Source organism: Somniosus microcephalus, chromosome 4 (assembly GCF_052327205.1).
Source record: "Somniosus microcephalus isolate GS21.2 chromosome 4, FLI_Smic_1.0, whole genome shotgun sequence".
NCBI lineage: Eukaryota > Metazoa > Chordata > Chondrichthyes > Squaliformes > Somniosidae > Somniosus > Somniosus microcephalus.
Window position 1 is genome coordinate 238,143,294 of NC_140990.1, and position 24,957 is coordinate 238,168,250.

The following is a 24,957-nucleotide window of genomic DNA, read 5'->3' on the forward strand; positions in this document are numbered from 1 at the left end:
ATTAGAGGTCAATTGCAGTTGATGAGTGAAGCTTGCTGATTGGCAGGTACTTGTAAATCCTGGCTCCAGTTCATGAAATAACTGCCCAGCTTTCTTCTTTCTTATACTTACAGATGGGGGAAAAGTACCACACTGATATTCTCTGTAAGGTGCTGCTGTATTAGGTCTCCCTTAAGGAAGCTATTAAAGGATAATTATAATTTGTATCAGCACTCCCTCTTATAAGCCTAACTAGCCAGGCTTCCCGTGCCCAGAGACTTCAGGTAGCACCAGAATCATATTTAACACTTTGCACAGTTACACTGGGAATCAGAATCCACATCTCAAAACACGCACGCACATGCACAATATGTCATACATTGTATCCCACAACATATTCTGGAAAACAAACCAGTTAGTCAAACAGTAGCTGGATCTGGACACTCGCCAGTACTGTAAACCGTGAAACCTGGACAAGTTCAGGAACAATCCAAGGTAGTTAGATTAGACTGTCAGAACCAGATTTCAGCTAAATTCAAAGACTCTCCAGTTCACGTAGATTATAAACGAAGTATGTAACTGATATTTCACATTCCTATCTCCCAAGTTCTCTCCTTATTGATAATGCTACTTTAACTTTGTTGAGCTCTTTCCCTCCACAACCCCCTATGCTTTTTCTGTCTCTCACCATCTTCCATTATTTGACTATCAACCACTCTTATTTCAGTGGCATTTTCATTAACCCAGCATTGCCAAACATCAGGACAGCTCGAACAGTACTTTATATAAACTTCCTGGATGTTTGAGGATTTTTTATAGATCTATGGACACTCTAATTGCACAAATGAGCCAGGGTAGATATCAAATGTAAACAAATTCTGGTAACTGTACCTTCCCGCTTCTGACATGATGCATTAGACTGGGACCCTTTGTACAATGAGATACACTGGGCTCTTTTTTTCTCTCCCCATTAAAAGGGACCCTACACTGGCCTTCCTATTCTCCCCAATAATTTAAAGGTGCTTTCAAAAGTGTTTTTGACAAACCTTTTCTCATTTGTTTGTGAACTGCAATGACATCAACTGGGTTAAAGTGCATCATTGTTTGATGGGGAAAAAAGAGGTTTTCTCCTTTAAAACTCCACAGGTAGGCAACTTTCATTATTTGTAGAGTGAAAGAAATTGGTAATTGTCCTCTTGCTTACTTTTCTGGCAATATGATGAAACATTAGAATGTGGACACTGAGTCTTACAGGCGTCTATATAGAGCAGCCCACAGGCCACCCCCAGTAAAATTGTGATACTTGCAGGTTAGATTTTAAACTGTGGACTTAAAATGTTGCATGCCAGGTTTAAAGCGATCGTCACTGCCTCAGTTAAACAGTATTGGGATTATGCAGAGAAAACCTGATCGAGCAGTACAAGTAATGTGCATAGAATCTGCTAGTCACTGAAGGCCATTTCTTGAAATTAAGTTTCCATTTCATGATGACCCATTAATTTGCCAGCATGAGGTTTATAGCAGATAAAATTAAAGCTTACAAAGCTGCCTTGGGGAAAAGTCTAATGGTTTATTTTGCATTCAAGGGCTCGGCAGGCATTTCCTGAACATTATCACAGTTCCTGCACTTGCACAGCACTGTACATTAAAGTATCCATGCTCCAGTAGATATAATTTTCTACAGAACTATGGTAAATATAACGTAGTCACCAATTAAAATACATATTTTCAGCTAATAAAATATAGTGCAATGCAAGACACTACTCAGATATGTTAAATTATATAACCCCCAATATTGCGTCCATGACTTCAATTTTTAATAATATTCTAATATACTATACAAATTAAAATAATTAAAAAGTGTTTGGAAAGGAAAAAGGTTTTTTCCCCACATAATCTTTTTTGCCCATAAAACAATGATGCACTTCAATCCATTTGATGTTGTTGCATTTCGTGTTCACAAACAAATGAGAAAAGGTTTGTCAAACACTTCTGAAAGCTCCTCTAAATTATCGGGGAGGGGGATAGAAAGGCCAGTGTAAGGTCTCTTTAATGGGGAGGGAGAAAAGAGCCCAATGTATCTCCTCATTGTACAAAGGGTCCCAGTCTAATGCATGATGTCATAAGGGGTAGGGTACAAAGTTACCAGAATTTGTTTCCATTTGATATGTATTTTTATTGAAAATGGGAGCACTTTGCCATAAGAATTACCTGTAGTTCACAGCAATCAATAACTAAAAGATTAATTAAGAAAGGGAAGATAGATTATGAAAGTAAACTAGCAAAAAATATAAAAACAGATAGCAAGAGTTTCTACAGCTATATAAAAAGAAAATGGGTGGCTAAAGTGAACGTTGGTCCCTTAGAGGATGAGACCGGGAAATGTAGGAGTTCGCAAAATCCCCATAATCCCTGAAGATCGGAAAATATTGGTCCACATCGTGGATGAAGAATTGTGTGATTTGAATTGTCTTTGGGTTGGACAAGGTTTTAAAACATGCCCAGAACCGCAAAAGGCTGCGTTGAGATGGACAGCACGTGGACAACACCGGAATCGAGGAACTTCGTGGAAAAATTCGCACACTTTAAGACAGTACACTTTATTAATAAAATTGTTCCCTGGAGTTTGGTAATTGTAAAGGGGTTTAAAAAATGGCCGTCAGAAAGCATAGCCAAAAAGGACAAAAGAAGCCGCTCGCAGCTCGTGGATGTCTGTGTAAGTGGGAGGATCAAGCAGTGGCAATCAGACCTGCCAATCAAATGGAGTTTCCCTTCTCAGAAGCAATCGATGTTTGTTTATTGACTTAAGGGGTTATCCACTTGAGCAGTAACCGGAGAACAATCGGTTTCTGTTTACACAGTAATCCAGCCCCATTCAAACCTCTTACACACACTGAGGCACATTGAAACTCCGGAAAATGACTTTTGAAAGAGAACAGTTTGGATTGAATGGGTTTTTGAATCACCCATCACTGAACAATAGGGCAGTTGGATTTCCTTTAGTTTTAGCCCAGGTGAACTCCGGATGTGGGCGGGTACACTTCAGCCCCAGAAGGTAGACACATCCAAACCACTCCAACCACTTTGAATCAGCCAATCACAGCCTTTCTCTTGTGTATTCAGACTTTTGGGCGCGAATTTTGCACAGAGCTTTTCAGCGCCAAACAGCAGGAGTTGGCAGGATATAAAGGTAGCTCCTGAGAAGCTATCTCTCTCTTACTTCCTTGGACCACGGGTGAGCAGGTTTCTGACTCCTCAGCAAGGCAACCTAGTAAGCAGTTAGGGGGTGGTAATTTAGGGGAAATTGCTAAGATTGTTTAATTAACATTGTAGCCATTAATCCCTGGTTTTTGCCATCTGCCTTCTCCCATTTAAGCAATTTTACTGTAATTACTGTGTTCGTGTGGTATAGTTTAAAATTTGATTATAGTTTCTTTAGTTTAATAAAAGTTGACTTTCTCACATCCAGATCAGTTGTCTGTTTTTAATATATCATTAATTATAAGTTCCTCCAGTCAGAACTGGAAGGTGGGGTAGCGATTCGAAACCACTGTTTAAATTGGTTACAGTGTAGCAGCAAAAGGCTGCCTGACCAGGTGAATTACCGTAGACCAGGTGAATTACCGTAAACCAGGTAAAAGGTTGGAATTGGTCAGAGTGCAGACAAAGGCTGCTGACCAGGTAAATTACCGTAAACCACGGAAAAGATGCCCCCCTACAGAAACTAGTGGTGGGGAACATGGAGATGGCAAAGACGCTGAACAAATATTTTGTATGTCTTTACAGTAGAGGACACTAAAAATATCCCAACACTGGACAAACAGGAGGCAATGTGGGGTGGGGGGGGGGGGGGGGCGGGGGAGCTAAACACGATTAAAATCACTAAGGAGATGGTACTCAGTAAAATAATGGGACTTAAGGCGGATAAATCCCCCAGACCTGATGGCCTACATCCTAGGGTCTTGGGAGAAGCGGCGGTAGGGATTGTGGATGCATTGGTGGTTATTTTCCAAAACTCCCTGGACTCAGGAAAGGTCCCGGCAGATTGGAAAACTGCTAATGTAACACCCTTATTTAAGAAGGGAAGTAGACAAAAAGCTGGAAACTATAGACCAGTTAGCCTAACATCTGTGGTTGGCAAAATGTTGGAGTCCATTATTAAAGAAACAGTAACAGAGCATTTGGATAAACATAATTTAATAGGACAGAGTCAGCATGGTTTTATGAAGGGGAAGTCATGTTTGACAAATTTGCTCGAATTCTTTGAGGACGTAACATACAGGGTGGATAAAGGGGAACCAGTGGATGTAGTGTATTTGGACTTCCAAAAAGGCATTTGACATGGTTCCACACAAAAGATTACTGATCAAGATTTTTAAAAATCACAGGATTGGGGGTAATATACTGGCATGGGTGGAAGATTGGCTATCTAACAGAAAACAAAGAGTTGGGATAAATGGTTCGTTCTCGGGCTGGCAATCAGTAACTAGTGGTGTTCCGCAGGAGTCAGTGCTGGGACCCCAACTCTTTACAATCTATATTAACGATTTGGAGGAAGGGACCAAGTGCAACATATCCAAGTTTGCCAACGATACAAAGATGGGAGGGAAAGCAGTGAGTGAGGACATAAAAAACCTGCAAAAGGACATAGACAGGCTAAATGAGTGGGCAGAAATTTGGCAGATGGAATATAATGTTGGAAAGTGTGAGGTTGTGCACTTTGGCAGAAAAAAATCAAAGAGCAAGTTATTATCTAAATGGAGAGAAACTGCAAAGTGCTACAGTACAAAGGGATCTGGGGGTCCTGGTGCATGAAACACAAAAAGTTAGTATGCAGGTGCAGCAGGTGATCAGGAAGGCCAATGGAATCTTGGCTTTTATTGCAAGAGGGATGGAGTATAAAAACAGGGAAGTCTTGCTGCAGTTATACAGGGTATTGGTGAGGCCACACCTGGAATACTGCGTGCAGTTTTGGTTTCCATATTTAAGAAAAGATATACTTGCTCTCGAGGCGGTTCAGAGAAGGTTCACTCGGTTGATTCCAAAGATGAGGGGGTTGACGTATGAGGAAAGGTTGAGTAGGTTGGGCCTCTACTCATTGGAGTTCAGAAGAATGAGAGGCGATCTTATCGAAACATAGAAGATTGTGAGGGGGCTTGATCGGGTGGATGCGGTGAGGATGTTTCCACTGATGGGTGAGACTAGAACTAGGGGGCATAATCTTAAAATAAGGGGCTGCCCTTTCAAAACTGAGATGAGGAGAAACTTCTTCACTCAGAGGGTAGTAAATCTATGGAATTTGCTACCCCAGAGAGCTGCGGAAGCTGCAACATTAAATAAATGTAAAATGGAGATAGACAGTTTCCTAGCAGATAAGGGAATTAGGGGTTACAGGGAGAGGGCAGGGAAGTGGACATGAGTCTAGATTCGGATCAACCATGATCCTATTGAATGGTGGAACAGGCTTGAGGGGCTGAATGGCCTACTCCAGTTGCTATCTTCCTAATACAGCTGTACATTCAAGGTGATCAGTCAAACATGTGCGTTTGCAAAAAGAAAACTGTAGTCAATGTAAAGCTAATAGTCTATTTCCGTTAATTCAAAGTCACTTAATTTGAATTATCCAAGCACTTTTTTTTAAGCACTGAATTCCCACTCTGCTGCTATTTATTTAATTCAAATTATTGGATAATTCAGGGTTTTTTAGCGTAAAAACGCAACTTTGAATTATCAGGAGCATACTGTAGTCTTAGAATTTGTAAAGGCAGCTCTAAAAGAAACAATTAATCCTATCGAATATCTCATCCAATCGGAGTTGTAACAATAGTTGACCTGCATAGAATTAACAAATAAATATTACACAGCACCTACAGATCATTTAGATGGTGGACATTGCACTGACGCATACTTTTAAACAATTGCAACAGGGTGTAGATCCTCAGTAATGTAGCGGTTACCGCATTCAACAAAACCAAACAAACTCTAGCCAACTGTGTAAACAGTGATTTAGGTCACATTACTCCTTCCATTCAGGGGTGTATGTCTACACAGTTGCTCATATGTGAAAAAGCATAAAGTTACTTAATTTACTATCAAGTCTTCCTCATTCGAGTTGAAAAATATTACCAATTTTGTCATATCTTAGACAATAATAAGCATCCCTCACCATGTGTAAATGGATTTGCAATCGGTTTTACTCTTTTGATCATAAATCTCATCTCTAATATTTCCCCGATGTTGACAGCTGTTAGCCACACACAGACACAAAAAAGTGTGGTCACTAGACTTACTTAATGTGCTGGTACCAATGAGCAGTTAGGGGAAAAAAATCATTTAGTTACTGTAATAGGCTTCTCGAGGGAATACTCTTACAATCACCAGTAATAGGATCCTAACCATTGGTATTTTACCCTCTTATATAACTCAAAATGCTCTCTTTAGGTATAACCAAAAATTGTAAAGCAAATACTGAATTTGTGCTCTTGGTTGTTTTCAGTGCAAGTGGACTTGGTATTGAATTTTCACACATCCATCATTACACTTTACTTAAATCTTAGTGATGACATAAAATTGAAACCCTACTGCAATAGAGACCAGTTTCACATCATACAATAGATTATCCAGGATTTTCAGACATGCAATCTGGTTTGCATTACAACTCCCAATGTTGACTAAATTAATGTGTCAGCAGTAAATTACAATTTGAATGAGACCCTCAAGAACATACCAGCTCGGAACCAAGGAGTTTCCAGTTGGGCCATTAACCATCTGTTATTTTAGAAAATGCACACAATTTTCAGTAGCAGAAATTATAAATTTAAATAAAATGACCGGGGTAACATTGAGATGACCAAATCTTTAGTAGCAACAAAAAAGGACAGGACATTTTTTTAAAATGTGGGAATCGCTGGCAAGGTCAACATTCATTGCGCGTCCTTAGATGCCTTTGAGAAGGGGGTGGTGGGAATCTTCTTGAACCGCTGTAGTCCATGTGGTTGATGTTCTTTGAGCATATTCTGAGAAAATAATGTGCATTCTCACACTGAACAACTTGCAGATTAAAGGATGTATCATTTTCAGATCACGTAAAGAAGATAACCATCTTCCACATACTATACAATGAAATGGTGCAACATTTCACCTTCAAGAAACTACAACTATGAAAATTAATGTTGTTTTAGGTTTCTCAGACCATGGCACCTTGTAGTGCCAGGACAGACTGTGCAGTGATGCTCATCCATCATCACTTAATCAATAGACTAATTGAAGTTCTCCAAATACTGTGACTGAAAATTCTAAAACACAATTGACTAAATAGAAGGAGCAATTAAGCTGCAGTGTTGCTAAAATAAAACTACTCCCAGTGCTGAATATTTAACAGAACTGCGCAAACTATCGAAACACTGCCAGTTTGGAACGGGACTGGCAGATACCTTAAGGGACAAGTTTGTGGGTGGGCTTCAAAGTGAAGGAACCCAGAAACGGCTTTTATCTGAAAAGGACCTTACGCGGGACAAGGCTTTCAGCATTGCGGTATCATATGAAGCAGCAGCACGGGGCGCTGCAGAGATACAACACAGACCGCAAGAATATGGCACAAACGAAATGTCATACAGAACAGAGAAGTGCTATCGCTGCGGCAGAACAACACACGACCACAATGATTGCTGGTTCAAAGACAAAGTGTGCAGACAGTGTGGAAAAGTAGGACACATAGCACGAGTCTGCAGGTCGGGAAAGAAAACCAGCAAGAAGAAATCTCCAAAAGAAAAGTACAAGAAGGTACATAAGGTGACGGAGAATAGTTCAGATGAACAAAAGAGTGATACCGACTCCGAAAGCAGGGAGCCGAGTTGTCTGAAACTACATAATGTGATCAAAACGGAAGATCACTGAACCATTTGGATCACTCTCAAGATAGCAGGAGTCCAGGTAAAAATGGAATTGGACACAGGATCAGCCCTAACAGTCATAAACCGACGGGACTACGAGCGGCTATTCTCACACATACCCTTGAGAGAGACAAAAATTATTTTGAAGACGTACACGGGGCAAGAAGTCTACCCCAAAGGAAAAATAAGGGTGACCGTTATATATAACGGTAAGGAAACACCAAAACTAGACCTGTATGTATTGCAAGATGGAGGACCACCATTACTGGGACGTGAATGGATCCGGAAAATACAGCTGGATTGGCATTCCATACAAGCACTGACTGTGGCTGCCAAAAAGGATGACGACGTCACACCTGGGCGACTGTCAAAGATCCTAACCGACGTGCAAGAAGTGTTCCAGCAAGGACTCGGAACACTAAAAGGCATGACAGCAACAATTAAAATCGAAGAAAACGCAAGCCCCAAATTTTTTTTAAGGCCAGACCGGTACCTTATGCGATCCGCCCAGCCGTCGAAGCAGAGCTGGAGAGTTTGGAACGTTCAGGAGTACTGTCCAAGGTAGACTGGAGCGAGTGGGCTACACCCATCGTCCCTGCGATGAAAAAGTCGTTGAGCAGCACGCCTGGGGAACCAAGGAAGGTTCGCATCTGTGGGGACTTTAAGGTAACAGTGAACCCAGTCCTTCACACCATGCAATATCCACTTCTGCAGATTGAAGATATTTTCGCCTCGCTATCTGGAGGGAAACGCTTCACTAAGATTGATCTGGCCCAGGCATATCTGCAAATGGAGGTAGAAGAAGCATCAAAAAAATACCTCACAATCAACACCCATAAAGGTCTCTACCAATACAACCGGCTGGTATTCGGGGTAGCATCAGCTCCGGCTATTTGGCAAAGGACAATGGAACAAGTCCTGCAAGGGATCCCAGGGACCCAGTGTTATTTGGACGACATCCTGGTCACAGGCGAAAATGACAGTGATCACCTCGCCAACCTGGAGTAGGTGCTCACTAGATTGAAAGAATATGGGCTCCGAGCTAACCACCCCAAATGCGAGTTTTTTAAAAAACAGATCTCGTATTGTGGCCACGTTATCGATAAAGAGGGGTTACATAAGTCCCCAGAAAAGATTGAGGCAGTAGTCAAGGTTCCAGCACCGGAAAACGTTTGATATTTGATTGTTAAATGAGTGTTATGGTACTGTTAATCTAAAAGGGGAGGAATTGTAATGTATGTACCTTTAAGGGGGGGAACTACTTTTTACAGCTCATGTATACTGCAGTACCGGCAGTGACCACACCTGTATATAGCACTGAGTAGTAATCTGTACAGTTCAGTTCCAGAGTGAGCCATGTTGAGTAAACACCTGTTGTACCGTTCTCCTGCAGTCTGTGTCTTACTACTGACGGACACAACACCCAGGTGCTGAATGATGAGACTACAGACAAAGTAATTTGCCCACATGGGAGCAGCCTCAGCAGAGTACACCATCCAGTTGTGCAATTTAGTATTTTGTAAATTTTAAAATACTAATTTGTTCTCTCTATGAATATCTTTTAGTTGTTGTTATTGATGGGAAGTATTCCTGGTATTCCACTTATTTTTGATGGTTTAAATTAGCATATTATACACCTGAATGCTCTATGTGAATTGAGAGAGAGAGTTGGGCTCTGTAGATGGAATCAGAATCAGCAATTCACACAATGAATGATTCTGAAATGTGGGTACTGTCGTGTAGGCAAAGTGCTTTTCAGGTTGACAGCACAAGACTGCCCACAATTCAGTATCAAGTGCGACTAAGTTACTAATCTCACTCAGGGAAGCTATGAGGATGGTTGTTGAGGGAGATAGAAAATTCACAATGGTGAAATTGGCAGTCCTCTTCTGAATTTGCATAAAGGCACATAGTTAGGCAGTTGGGCCTACACGACAGTACCCACATTTCAGAATCATTAATTGTGTGAATTGCTGATTCTGATTCCATCTGGTATAGACTTTTAAAAACTACAAAGCCCAACTCTCTCTCAATTCACATAGAGCATTCAGGTGTATAATATGCTAATTGAAACTATCAAAAATAAGTGGAATACCAGCTCCTGTATCTTTACAGTACAGGTAGACTATCCTTTATCCGAAAACCTCGGGACCAGCCGTGTTTCGGTTTTCGGAAAATTTCAGATTTCGGAAGGTATTTTATAAGACTGGGAAATTTGTCGGGGGTGGGTCGGCGGGAGTGGGGGTCGGCGGGAGTGGGGGTCGGCGGGGGGGGGGGTTGGGGTCGTGCGCCACTCTGGTCATGTCGTGCGCACGACTTACGCTGAACGAAAAAACCGTCGGTTTTTAGAGGGTTTCGGTTTTCGGAAGTTCGGATAAAAGGTAGTCTACCTGTAATGACAATAAATGATTTGGCAAAAATACACAACAGATCAAACTTCAGATGCTGAGATTCTCTCTGAAGTCTAAAAAACAGCCAGTTGCCTCCCTCTGGAAATATGTTATACAAGATAGAGGAGACCTGAAAATAAATTCCTACATTACATCGCAATCAATTTGATGCTCATGTTTTGAGTGACATGCAAGGTGAAGGGAATGGTTGACTTGATATTGGATATGCTTCTTAACTACCGACACACAGAAATTATCTGGTACACATAGCAAAGACTAGTTCTATACATTAGAAGGAGTTAGCACGCACAAAAATACTACATTCACTACAGCAGCAATTCCCAAAAAGGGATAGTGCACCAAAGTTATCAGAAGGCAGGGGGTGGGGGGTGGGGGGAAAGGGGTTGCCAGGGAGCAAGGAGATTGGGCTGGCCAAGAATAATAGCAACCAATGCAACCTCGTACAGCCAGAGGACGTGAACAGATCCAATCAGAGCAGCTTCTGGTGCAGCAGCAATCAGTTGCTATACACCAGAAGCAGCTTTGATAGGTCCAATGACCGCTTCTAGAAAGGGCTCTTGGGCGGCAGCTGTGCCTCAGTCAGTAGCACTCTCACCTCGGAATCAGAAGTCATGGGTTCAAGTCCCACTCCAGGGACTTGAGCACATAATCTAGGCTGACACTTCAATGCAGTACTGAGTGAGTGGTGCACATTCAGAGGTAACGTTAAACCAAGGCCACGTCTACCCTCTCAGATGAACATAAAAGATCCCACAGTTCTATTTTTGAAGAGCAGGGGAGCTCTCCCCCATGTCCTAGCTAATATTTATCCCTCAACAAACAGATGACCGCTTGCTCTTTCTGGGATCTTACTATGTGCAAATTTTCTATATTACAACAGTGACTATATTTCAAAAAGTACTTCATTGGTTGTAAAGTACTTTAGGATGTTCTGGGGTCATGAAAGGTGCTATATAAATGCAAGTCTTTCTTCTTTCTAGAAATCTGCACGGATTCGAGCAACCTGGTTATATTGTGACCGCCCCTTAATGCACCTCCTCTGGCTGTGCGAGTCTGCCCCACTTAAAGTGAAAGACATTTCTGTGGCATCTCTGGATTGCTGCATGAAAGTAGAATTGGCTATTTGAGGCACACAAATCCTACATCACTGAAGGCAGGATGAGCATTTTCAACTTCTCTCAAATTTTTTCCCCAATTTTTGAAACAATTAGGATTGAAGTTTAGGGACTACACTGTTTCTTAGGAAAAGTGGATGGGGTCTGATTGGAACATCAGCAAAACAAATTTGGAAATCTTTGCACTAGAGGAACAGTAAGTTTACAGAGACTGAGACATTTAGCAGAGTTCCAATATGCATCAATCATAATCCAAGTGGCAGCTCTAATATCCACTTAATTTTGTGTTTAATTTTTCATGCCAGTCTATTTTTATGGGTTTTTTTTGGATCCTCTGTACTATATGCATAAAAATACTAGAACTTAAGATTCTCAAACTACAGTACTCTTTCTGGTTTCAAACATCTACAACTGAAAAATGTCAAGGTTTGTTTTAAAATTTCCACTCTGAAAACTATAAAAGAATATCTAGCCTAGTTGCATCATAAAAAGAATATTTAGAATTATTCTGTAGCCTCACAATAACTTATTCACTCACCAGCACCACCTTGCCCAGGTTACAAAACATAGGCACAGGAAGGATATCATCTCAAATGCTCAAACCAGCAACTCAAGTACTGTCCCAACTCCAAAAATATAGGCCTAGAGCTTCCACTAGGCTGAGTGGTCTTTCAGCCCAATTTGCTCGAAATCGGCCAAACCAGCATAAAAGATCACAGAACTTCAAGTACTATCTTTTGCGCCAATTTAAAAAATATCACGCTGGAAACCGGCACTGCCCACAAAACTGACCACGCCCCCCAGATTGAAATAATCACCATTGGGAGTTTGCTAATTGCGCCCGCATGCGGGCCTTCGAGGAGGCTCTTAAAATTAAGTTGGTTCTTTTGGGCGCAAGAACACTAATAGGCATGTTATAAAAGCTTTTGAATATAATTTTTTTTTATTACTAAGAAACTGACGACTGTACCCCACTATAACTCGCAAATGGTTCAGTATATATATATATATATATATATATTTTTTTTTTTTTTTTTTAAACATTAGGGTAACTATACATCTCCGTTTTCCAAGGACAGTCCCCAGATGAGGTACTGTGTCCCCGGCAAACAATATCCCTGGAAGTGTCCCCGGTTCATGAAACTCGTCTCCGAATAGACTAGAGCCACATTCATTGGAATATATGCATATCATACCGTTAGACATAATCACAGTTTTAGGTCAATGGACCGAACAGTGTTACTGTATTATTTATAAACAAACAGTGTCTGAATGCGCTTCACTAGTGTGACGTCACATCTGTGGTAATTATATACACATTTGTTTTGCACGTTTGTAGTGTATTTGTATATGTGCAACTGTTAAAATATAGGCTAACAAATCTTGCCTCGGTATGTGGCGCAACCTACATTTTCAGTCTTGTTTACTTTCTTGTGCTCCCACCCTGTGTGTCCCCAGATTCGGTTTAGAAAATATGGTCACCCTATTACATATGAACATGGAGCAGGAGTAGGCCACTCGACCCCTCGAACCTGCCCCGCTATTCAATAAGATCATGGCTGATCTGATTACTCCACATTCCCGCCTACCTCCGATAACCTTTCACCCCCTTACTTATCAAGAATCTATCTACCTCTACCTTAAAAATATTCAAAGACTCTTCTTCCACCGCCCTCTGAGGAAGAGAGTTCCCAAGACTCACAACCCTCAGAGAAAAAATGTCTCCTCATCTCGGTCTTAAATGGGTGACCCCTTATTTTTAAACATTGACCCCCCCTAGTTCTAGATTCTCCCACAAAAGGAAAAATCCTTTCCACAGCCACCCTGTCAAGACCCCTCAGGATCTTATATGTTTCAATCAAGTCACCTCTTACTCTTCTAAACTCCAGCAGATACAAGCCTAGTCTGTCCAACTTATCCTCATAAACCCGCCCATTCCAGGTATTAGTCTAGTAAACCTTCTCTGAACTGCTTCCAACGCATTTACATCCTTCCTTAAATAAGGAGACCAATACTGTAAACAGTACTCCAGATGTGGTCTCACTAATGCCCTGTATAACTGAAGCACAACATTTGATGGAATCTGGAACAGTACCCATGGATTGGAGGGTAGCTAATGTTACCCCACTATTCAAAAAAAGGTGGTAGAGAGAAAACGGGGAATTACAGACCGGTAAGCCTGACATCGGTAGTGGGGAAAATGCTAGAGTCCATTATAAAAGTTGTAATAGCAGAGCACTTGGAAAACAGTGACAGGATTGGACAAAGTCAACATGGATTTACAAAAGGTAAATCTTGCTTGACTAATCTACTGGAATTTTTTGAGGATGTAACTGGTAAAATAGATAAGGGAGAACCAGTGGATGTGGTGTATTTGGACTTTCAGAAGGCTTTCAATAAGGTCCCGCATAAGAGATTAGCATGTAAAGTTATGGCACATGGGATTGGGGGCAAGGTATTGACTTGGATAGAGAACTGGTTGGCAGACAAAATGCAAAGAGTTGGAATAAACGGGTCTTTTTCCGAGTGGCAGGCAGTGACTAGCACGGTACCACAGGGATCGGTCCTTGGACCCCAGCTATTCACAATATATATTATGATCTAGACAAGGGAACTAGATGTAATATCTCCAAATTTGCAGACGACACAAAGCTGGGTGGGCGTGTGTGCTGTGAGGAGGATGCCGAGAAACTCCAGGATGATTTGGACAGGTTGGGTGATTGGGCAAAAGCATGGCAGATGCAATACAACGTGGATAAATGTGAGATTATCCACTTTGGTGGCAAAAATAGGAAGGCAGATTATCTGAATGGCAATAGATTGGGAGAAGGGGAAGTGCAAGCAACGAGACCTGGGTGTCCTTGTGCACCAGTCGCTGAAGGTAAGCATGCAGGTGCAGCAGGCAGTTAAGAAGGCAAATGGTATGTTGGCCTTCGTAGCGAGAGGGTTTGAGTACAGGAACAAGGATGTCTTGCTGCAGTTGTACAGGGCCTTGGTGAGACCACACCTTGCGTATTGTGTGCAGTTTTGGTCGCCTTATCTGAGGAAGAATGTTCTTGTCATGGAAGGAGTTCAGCGAAGATTCACCAGGCTGATACCTGGGATGGCAGGAATGACGTATGAGGAGAGATTGGGACGATTGGGCTTGTACTCGCTGGAGTTTAGAAGATTGAGAGGGGATCTCATTGAAACTTATAAAATTCTGACAGGACTGGACAGACTAGATGCAGGAAGGATGTTCCTGATGGTCGGGGGAGTCCAGAACCAGGGGTCACAGTCTAAGGATAAGGGGTAAGCCATTTAGGACAGAAATTAGGAGGAATTTCTTCACCCAGAGAGTGGTGAACCTGTGGAATTCTCTACCACAGAAGGCAGTACAGGCCAATTCATTAAATATATTCAAGAAGGAGTTGGATATATTTCTTAAGGCTAAAGGGATCAAGGGGTATGGGGAGAAAGCAGGGACCGGCTACTGAAATTGGATAATCAGCCATGATCGCATTGAATGGCGCAGCAGGCTCGAGGGGCCGAATGGCCTACTCCTGCTCCTATCTTCTATGTTCTATGTTTCTATAACCTCTCTACTTTTGTATTCAATTCCCCTCGCAATAAACAATAACATTCTATTAGCTTTCCTAATTACTTGCTGTACCTGCATAGTCACCATTTAGATTCTTTTTTATTCCTGCAAAATTGGACAATTTCGCATTTTCCCACATTATACTCCAATTGCCAGATCTTTGCCCACTCACTTAACCTATCTATATTCCTTTGTAGCCTCCTTATGTCCTCTTCACAATTTACTTTCCTACCTATCTTTGTGTCATCAGCAAATTTAACAACCATACCTTCGGTCCCTTCATCCAAGTCATTTATATAAATTGTAAAAAGTTGAGGCCCCAGCACTGAGCCCTGTGGCACACCACTCATTACATCTTGCCAACCAGAAAATGACCCATTTATGCCTAATCTCTGTTTCCTGTTAGCTAGCTAATCTTCTATCCATACCAATATGTTACCCCCTACACCATGAGCTTTTATTTTCTGCAATAACCTTTGATGTGGCACCTTATCAAATGCCTTCTGGAAATCTAAGTACAGTACATCCACCGGTTCCCCTTTATCCACATGTTACTTCCTCAAATAACTCCAATAAATTGGTTAAATATGATTTCCCTTTCACAAAACCATGTTGACTCTGCCTGATTACCTTGAACTTTTCTAAGTGCCCTGCTATAACGTCTTTAATAATAGCTTCTAACATCTTCCCTATGACAGATGTTAAGCTAACTGGCCTGTAGTTTCCGGCTTTCTGTCTCCCTCCTTTTTTGAATAGAGGAGTTACATTCGCTATTTTCCAATCTAATGGAACCTTCCCCGAATCTAGGGAATTTTGGAAAATTAAAACCAACGCATCAACTATCTCACTAGCCACTTCTTTTAAGACCCTAGGATGAAGATTTTAAAGTAATTTTAAAGTAATTTTCAATTATTTAAAATCGGGTTACTCACAGGTGGTGGACTAGAAACTCTGATTAAAAATGGATCGCCGATTGCACCCAAAGCGGAAAGTCTACCCCATAATTTTTATGAAGTCAAATGGAGTACAATAGGTATAACTGCAAGAACACTTTGGTTAATTCAGCAACACAAGTCTCATTGCCTCAAGTACAATGGCTACAATTTATGAGAAAGACCTTTCAAGTTTATGGCACTTCTAAAATTATGGGCTTCACATTTCATACAATAAACCCATCAATGCAATGCTACTAAGCAATAAGAAACTTAACTGGACCAGCCACATAAATACTGTGGCAACAACACTCAAGAAGCTCGACACCATCCAAGACAAAGCAGCCTGCATCCACCACCTTAAACATTCACTCCCTCCGCCTCCGGCGCACCGTGGCTACAGTGTGCACCAGCTACAAGATGCACTGCAGCAACTCGCCAAGGCTTCTTCGGCAGCACCTCCCAAACCCGCGACCTCTACCACCTAGAAGGACAAGGGCAGCAGGCGCATGGGAACACCACCACCTCCAAGTCACACACCATCCTGACTTGGAAGTATATCACCGATCCTTCATCGTCAAAATCCTGAAACTCCCTACCTAACAGCACTGTGGGAGTACCTTCAACACAGACTGCAGCGGTTCAAGAAGGCGGCTCACCACCACCTTCTCAAGGGCAACTAGGGATGGGCAATAAATGCTGGCCTTGCCAGCGACGCCCATATCACATGAACAAATAAAAAAAAAGCCACTTACTTTCAAGTTGTATCTGCATAAAACTAACAATTCCTAATTGAGAAAAATCCCATTATTTTCATCAGTCTCAGATCCCCGTTGTGTTATTGCACCAATGAAATTACACTCTCAACCTCATTCGTACACATTCAGGAAAAGAGGTTCTACTCAGTGCATGTTACTCATATGGACCCAAAAAGTTTCTGTAATTTCCACATAATAATCTATTTGCTTTATTGAAGGTACTTCTGCTTTTAGTTAAAAAGAAAACCAAGAAAAATACAGGTGGGTAGCCACCAGGAAATGGAGTGTTTTGGCAGAGGACAGTGGTTACAGGGACAAACATTACAGAATACAGTACATTACAAATGCCAGGTGAATGGTTGTAATCTGAGCTAGTGTCATGTAGTGAAATTCTATTGGGCACAGTTGTGTAGATGTTAGCTTATGAATTTCCTTGTATATAATCCCTTCACCTGCCTTTTTTGTTGTGTTTTTTTTAAATATAAAAAACTTGCAAGAAAGTCCTATTCGTGGTTGATAAAAAATGAGAATCTCTCCAGAAACAGAATCGTACAATAAAACTAGTAAAGATCCACAATAGAAACTTGCTTTTCATGCTCCATGTTAAGTGTCTCAGAAAGCTACACCTGCAAGAGGAATATTGTAAAGATGGAATGGAGACTGGTCTGTAGGTTTTAGAGATATTAACATTAAATGGCTAACCTACATCAACATAAAATGGCTGATACAATGTGCATTATGGGAAAGAGAAATAATACTAAACTAGCTCAATTTGGCAGTACATATACTAAAATTAGAATGATAGAGAAGATTAGCATGGTCCCTGCGCAAGGATGACATGTAAATTTTTGAAGTGTTCTATATTTTAGCCATCCGGTGTGGAGGGGGTCGGGCAATCTGAGGACCTCCTTGTGGGTCTGCCCCTGAGCTTGGCCAAGGTGGCCATCCACAGGTCCAGGTTAGATGCGGCAAGTGGGGGTGTTCGCTCTGGCTGCCTGTCTCTCTCCCACGTCTATGTCCACGCCCGGGTGGCACTGGAGTAGCACGCGGTGTCCACCGGTACGCTTGAGATGATCCGCGACCGGTAGGAACATAGGAACAGGAGTAGAGGCCATTCAGCCCCTCAAGCCTGTTCCACCATTCACTGAGATCATGGCTGATCTGCGACCTAACTCCATATACCCACCTTCATCCCATATCCCTTAGCTTTTTGTTAACCAAAAGTTGTATCAATCCCCGATTAAAAATTAACAATTGATCTAGCATCAATTGCCGTTTGTGGAAGAGCGTTCCAAACTTCTACCTCCCTTTGTGTGCAGAAGTGTTTCCTAATTTCACTCCTGAAAGGTCTGGCTCTAATTTTTAGACTATGCCCCCTAGTCCTAGAATCCCCAACCAACGAAAATCGGAAATAGTTTCTCACTACCTACCCTATTTGTTCCCCTTAATATATTGAAAGCTTCAAACAGATCACCCTTTAACCTTCTAAATTCTAGGCAATACAACCCTAATTTGTGTAATCTCTCCTCGTAACTTAACCCTTGAAGTCCGGGCACTGGAGAGACTGGAGTGCATAATCATTGTAAAAAATAGCATTCTTATTAAATTTGATAAATTCTTTGTTTTTTATGATTTTTTTTCTATTGTTTGTGCCCGCTAAAAAGGTGCCACTTTTGTTATTTTGTTTGATGACATTGGGGCAACCAGTGTCGTCCTGATTGGCCAGATAAAAAAAAAAGTAGAAACTCAGACAGGCACTTCACTGCAGACAGGTTGCCAAGGCAACATTGATAGAACACCAATACAAAAGCAAAATGCTGTGGATGCTGTGAAACGGTCCTCAGAATTGGCTAGCTGAAACCTAGAACGAGAGAAGGAGGAAGAGAAATAGGATGGATTACATTATAACATGCAATATTTATACCTACGATTGTGAAACATAAGAAATTAAATAATTAAAAGTAGACCCGTAGATGGGAATTGTATCATTACTTTAGGAGTGTTTAAGTTTAAAAGTTAAGCGAGGTTACCATGAATACAGGAGTTAGCAGGAAAGATCTGAACAGAGCAACCTTGAAGAGATGAGAGGTGAGGCCTACTGTGTGTTTCTGCAGAACCGGACAAAACCAATTTCTACCAATTTTCAGATAAAGGGAATAGTACAAGGTGCTGCCGTTATATTATATCCTGTGACCAAAAGTAGGCGTGGTATAGAAGGGGGTATAAAAAGCGAGGGCATACTGGTGCACGGTGTACAGCTTGGATCAAGGACACCGGAGTTCAATCTCAGGGTGTCTACAGTTCAATCCAGCGGGTTGACCTCAAATAACGCGAGCGTGTGACACTTATGTGTTTACTATGATTGATGCATCAATACAAGATAAGGCAGTAGCTAAATTTTGCATTTCTTAATAAAGCATTACATTTGCTGCAACCAGACTCAACTAGACGCATTAATTAATAAGTTTAGCTGGAACGCCTATAATCTGACAGTCAATAATGTGTGGCACATTAAACTTTTGTAATTGCTTATGTGGTAAAAGCCCTTTCACACTTTTTATTTAGTGCAATCTGAATTGCCACGGGTTTATAAAATCCGATCAATATCCAATTTATGGGGAGACATATTGCTAGAAGGAAACTGTGACGAAATAAGGAGAATTCTTTAGCTATTTCAGAAATATATAAAATAGTTAATCATTCCTGTTCCTTTGTAGCTACCCAATGACCTAGGTGTTACATGATAAGTTGACTTAATGTACAGAAATACTATACATCCAAACTCATCATTTAACTACTCCTCCTCAATAGGCCTTAATCGCTGCCTTTTGTTCTATGTTCTGTCTTGAGGTTAACTGAACAGATCTGAACAGGCCTGTACTGATGTACTGCCTTCTTTCCACAGAAAACACCCTCAGTGTTCGTGATTTGCATGCACAAAAGGGCGTCTATTTTCATTCTGCCCCTGCAGCGACTTGGTGCAATGTGTATTTGCCAGGGCTCTGAATGTAACTGTGATTATTTTATTCTATATATTTATATGGCTGTGGCAATATTATGAGGCAAGTCAATGTCCAGAAGGAAGTTAAGGATTAAAGCACAGTAGCTCAAACTGGCCACTGGAATCAAAGACCAGGCTCCTCTCGCCACATCCCATTCTGATCCAATGCATGTTACCAGGGAGTCAGAACATAGTGAACTATCACTACTGGTCAATGGAGCATTTCATAGAGTCATAGAGTTATACAGCACAGAAAGAGGCCCTTCGGCCCATCGTGTCTGCGCCGTCCATCAATCCCTGTCCAGTCTAATCCCATTTTCCAGCATTTGGCCCATAGCCTTGTATGCAATGGCATTTCAAGTGCTCATCCAAATGCTTCTTGAATGTTGAGAGGGTTCCTGCCTCTACCACCCTTTCAGGCAGTGAGTTCCAGATTCCAACCACCCTCTGGGTGAAAAAGTTCCTCCTCAAATCCCCTCTAAACCTCCTGCCCCTTACCTTGAATCTATGCCCCCTTGTTATTGACCCCCCTACTAAGGGGAAAAGTTCCTCTTTATCTACTCTATCTATGCCCCTCATCATTTTGTACACCTCAATCAGGTCCCCCCTCAGCCTTCTTTGCTCCAAGGAAAACAACCCCAGCCTGTTTAGTCTTTCTTCATAGCTGAGGCGCTCCATCCCAGGTAACATCCTGGTGAATCTTCTCTGCACCCTCTCCAAAGCAATCACATCCTTCCTATAGTGAGGCGACCAGAACTGCACACAGTACTCCAGCTGTGGCCTCACCGGCGTTTTGTACAGCTCCATCATAACCTCCCTGCTCTTATATTCTATGCCTCGGCTAATGAAGGCAAGTATCCCATATGACTTTTTAACCACCTTATCTACCTGTTGCGCTGCCTTCAGGGATCTATGTACATGTACACCAAGGTCCCTCTGACCCTCTGTACTTCCTAGGGTCCTACCACTCATTGTGTATTCCCTTGCCTTATTTGTCCGTCCAAAATGCATCACCTCGCACTTTTCAGGGTTAAATTCCATTTGCCACTTTTCCGCCCATCTGACCAACCCATTTATATCGTCCTGTAGCCTGAGGCTTTCCTCCTCGCAATTTACCACCCCACCAATTTTCGTGTCATCTGCAAACTTACTGATCATACCTTTTACATTCTCATCCAAATCATTTATGTAGATCACATCCAAATCATTTATGTAGATCACAAACAGCAAGGGACCCAGCACCAATCCCTGAGGTACCCCACTGGACACAGGCTTCCAGTCACAAAAGCAACCTTCGACCATCACCCTCTGCCTCCTGCCACTCAGCCAGTTTAGGATCCAACGCGCCAAGGCACCCTGGATCCCATGGGCTCTTACCTTCTTGACCAGTCTCCTATGCGGGACTTTGTCAAAAGCTTTACTGAAGTCCACGTAAACCACATCCACAGCATTTCCCTCATCCACACACCTAGTCACCCCCTCGAAAAATTCAATCAGATTGGTCAGACATGATTTACCCTTGACAAAGCCATGCTGACTATCCCCGATTAATCCTTGCCTCTCCAAGTGGAGACTAATTTTGTCCCTCAGAATTTTTTCCAATAATTTCCCTACCACAGATGTTAGGCTCACTGGCCTGTAATTCCCTGGTTTATCCCTGCTACCCTTCTTGAATAATGGTACTACGTTAGCTGTTCTCCAGTCCTCTGGTACATCCCCTGTGGCCAGAGAGGTTCTGAAAATTTGTGTCAGAGCCCCTGCAATCTCCTCCTTTGCCTCACACAACAGCCTGGGATACATCTCGTCCAGGCCTGGGGGTTTATCCACTTTTTGGCCTGCTAAAACCGCTAGTACCTCCTCCCTCTCGATGCTAATATGTTCAAGTATGTCACAGTCCCCTTGCCCGATTTCTATGTCTACATCGTCTTTCTCCATAGTGAACACAGATGCAAAAAATTCATTTAAAACCCCGCCTACATCATCTGGCTCTACACACAGATACTTTGGTCCCTAATGGGCCCTACCCTTTCCCTGGTTATCCTCTTGCCCTTAATATACTTATAAAACATCTTAGGATTTTCCTTTATTTTGCTCGCCAGTGTTATTTCATGGCCCCTCCTCGCCCTCCTAATTTCTTTTTTTTAAGTATGCCCCTGCACTTTTTATACTCCTCTAGGGCTTCCTCCGTCTTTAGTCTTTTGTAACTGCCAAAAGCCCCCCTTTTTTTCCCTAATGCATTTTAGTATATCCCTTGTCATCCAAGGTTCCTTTTCCTTGTCGGTCCCACCCTTGACCTTTACAGGAACATGTTGGCGTTGTACTCTCTCTATTTCCCTTCTGAAGGTCTCCCACTGCTTTGGTGTGGATTTTCCTATAAGTAGCTGCTCCCAGTCCACTTTGGCCAGATCCTGCCTTATCATATTAAAATCGGCCTTCCCCCAATTTAGAACCCTTATTTCCGGGCCGTCTTTGTCTTTTTCCATGACCACCTTAAATCTCACCGAATTATGGTCACTGTCGCCAAAATGCTCTCCTACTGACACTTCCACCACTTGCCCGGCTACATTCCCTAGAATTAGGTCCAGTACCGCCCCCTCTCTTGTAGGACTTTCTACATGTTGGCTCAAAAAGCTCTCCTGGGTGCACTTTAAGAATTCTGCACCCTCTAAGCCTTTCACACTCTGACTATCCCAATTAATATTGGGGAAGTTGAAATCCCCCACTATTATTACCCTATTATTTTCACACTTCTCGGAGATTTGCCTACATATCTGTTCCTCTAGCTCCCCCTGACTGTTTGGGGGCCTATAATACACTCCCAGCAAAGTGCTTGCCCCCTTTTTGTTTTTAAGTTCTACCCATATGGCCTCATTAGAGGAACCCGCTAATATATCATCCCTCCTTACAGCAGTAATTGGCTCCTTAATTAATATTGCAACACCCCCTCCCCTTTTACACCCCCCTCTGTCTCGCCTGAAGATTCTATACCCCGGAATATTGAGCTGCCAGTCCTGACCCTCCCTCAACCATGTCTCCGTGATAGCAACAATATCGTACTCCCATGTGTTCAACAACAACTTCAGTTCATCCACCTTATTTGCAAGACTCCTTGCATTAAAATAAATGCCTTCCAGCCTTGCCATATTCCCTTTTGCCTTCACATATTTGCTCTGCCTTCCCAGCTGACTTGTTTTTTCCTCCGTATTTGGCTGTAAATCACCCCCTACTATAGCTCCACTCTGTATCCCATCCCCCTGCCAAGTTAGTTTAAACCCCCCCCCAGCAGTGCTAGCAAACCTCCCCGCAAGGATATTGGTCCCCCTCTGGTTCAGGTGTAAACCGTCCGACTTGTACAAGTCCCACCTTTCCCAGAAGCAGACCCAGTGATCCAGGAAACTAAAGCCCTCCCTCCTGCACCATCCCTTTAGCCACGCATTCATCTGTTCTATCTTCCTATTCCTATACTCACTAGCACGTGGCACCGGGAGTAATCCAGAGATTACAACCTTTGAGGTCCTGCTCTTTAATCTTCCACCTAGCTCCCTAAATTCTTGCTGCAGGACCTCATCCCTCTCTTTACCTATGTCGTTGGTACCAATGTGGACCACGACCTCTGGCTGTTCACCCTCCCCTTCCAGAATGCCCTGCAGCCGCTCAGTGACATCCTTGACCCTGGCACCAGGGAGGCAACAAACCATCCTGGATTCACGTCTACGGCCACAGAAACGCCTATCTGTTCCCCTTACTATAGGATCCCCTACCACTATTGCTCTCCCACACTTTTTCCTCCCTTCCTGGGCAGCAGGAGCACCCCCAGTGCCAGGAAGTTGGCTGCTGCTGCCTTCCCCTGGTGAGTCATCCCCCTCAACAGTATCTAAATCGGTATACCTGTTTGAGGGGGGAATGGTCACAGGTGTCTCCTGCACTACCTGCCTGCTTCTATTGCTCCGCCTGGTGGTCACCCATTTTCTTTCTTCCTGTGCAGCCCTTACCTGCAGTGTGACCAACTCACTAAACGTGTTATCCACGTCCCTCTCAGCATCGTGAATGCTCCACAACCCATCCACCCGCAGCTCCAGCGCCTCAATGCGGTCTGCTAGTAGCCGCAGCTGGATGCATTTCCGGCACACGTGGTCATCAGGGGCACCGGCAGTGTCCTTGAATTCCCACATAGAGCAAGAGGAGCATAACACGGGGCTGGGCTCTCCTGGCATGACTTACCCTTTAATTAATTTAAATTAATTCACCTATCACCAATTAAAGATATCTCTAAGGCGCTTGTATAGTCTACCAACAGTCCCTGCTACACCAGAAAAGACCCTAGTAACTATAAACTACAGAGTTAAAGATTTGTTTGTCTTAACCTCCCATACACAGAGTCATGAATCCTAATGCATAATTCCAGTTGATGGATTATTCCAGCTCAGAAAGTGGAATCTGTCAATGTATAACATACAACCCAGCAGCTAATCACGGTGCTGAAGCAGCACTAGTTGAACATGTCTGGGTAGAAATGATTCTTTATGGAATAAGGAACAGTTGAATTGACAATATCACTGGAGTATTCAGCATTAAATAAACCAGCTCCCTCACAGTGGCTAGACGCAACAATTTGTTTTGAAGTTAAGAAAGACTGCACGTACGGCAGGTCACCCTCTCCGCAGCCCATTTCGCTCTCACTGCTGCTGAGGAGTAGTTTTGCACAGCTGTTGTAGACTCCAAGAAGTTCCCCATGTACACTTTTAGAAACAAAAACAAAACCCAGAAAACAAACATTCCCAGCAGGCAGAGATCAGAGGCTAAAATCTGTGGCTATAAATAAAAGCAGAGAACTGGCACAGAATGATCCCTCTCCACTGCAAACACAAACTTTTCCCTTTAACTTTAACTGCACTTCTGTGAAAACTATAATAGACCCATCTGAACACACTGGGAAAAGAGAACCAGCTACTGTACAGAGCAAGGACATCTATCTTTAATTAAGCCTAAACTGCTGTTAGTTCAGGAGTATGATTTACACCAATTCTTCTTCTTAGGCAGTCCCTCGGAACCGAGGATGACTTACTTCCACATTAAAAATGAGTTTGCAGGTGACTGGTGAGCCCAATGTGGGACCTACAGTCTCTGTCACAGGTGGAGCAGACGCTGGCTGAAGGGGCGGGTGGGTGGGGTACTTGGATTGACGTGCACTCCTTCCGCTGTTTGCGCTTGCTCCCAGCGAAGTGACTCGAGGTGTTTGGCCCCTTCCCGGATGCTTCTCCTCCACTTTGTGCGGTCTTGGGCCAGGGA

The 24,957-nt window shown here is 42.6% G+C and overlaps 1 protein-coding gene and 1 non-coding gene across 3 annotated transcripts in view; one reads left to right on the forward strand and one right to left on the reverse strand.

The window, feature by feature from the left end:
• The window catches only part of itprid2 (ITPR interacting domain containing 2), a 216,176-nt gene that overhangs the window by 146,649 nt on the left and 44,570 nt on the right, over window positions 1–24,957 (reverse strand). The gene's annotated exons all lie outside the window — the stretch shown is intronic.
• LOC147120287 (U6 spliceosomal RNA) lies at window positions 17,433–17,535 on the forward strand. Its single transcript, XR_015078238.1, has one exon. It is a non-coding gene; the product is annotated as a U6 spliceosomal RNA (small nuclear RNA).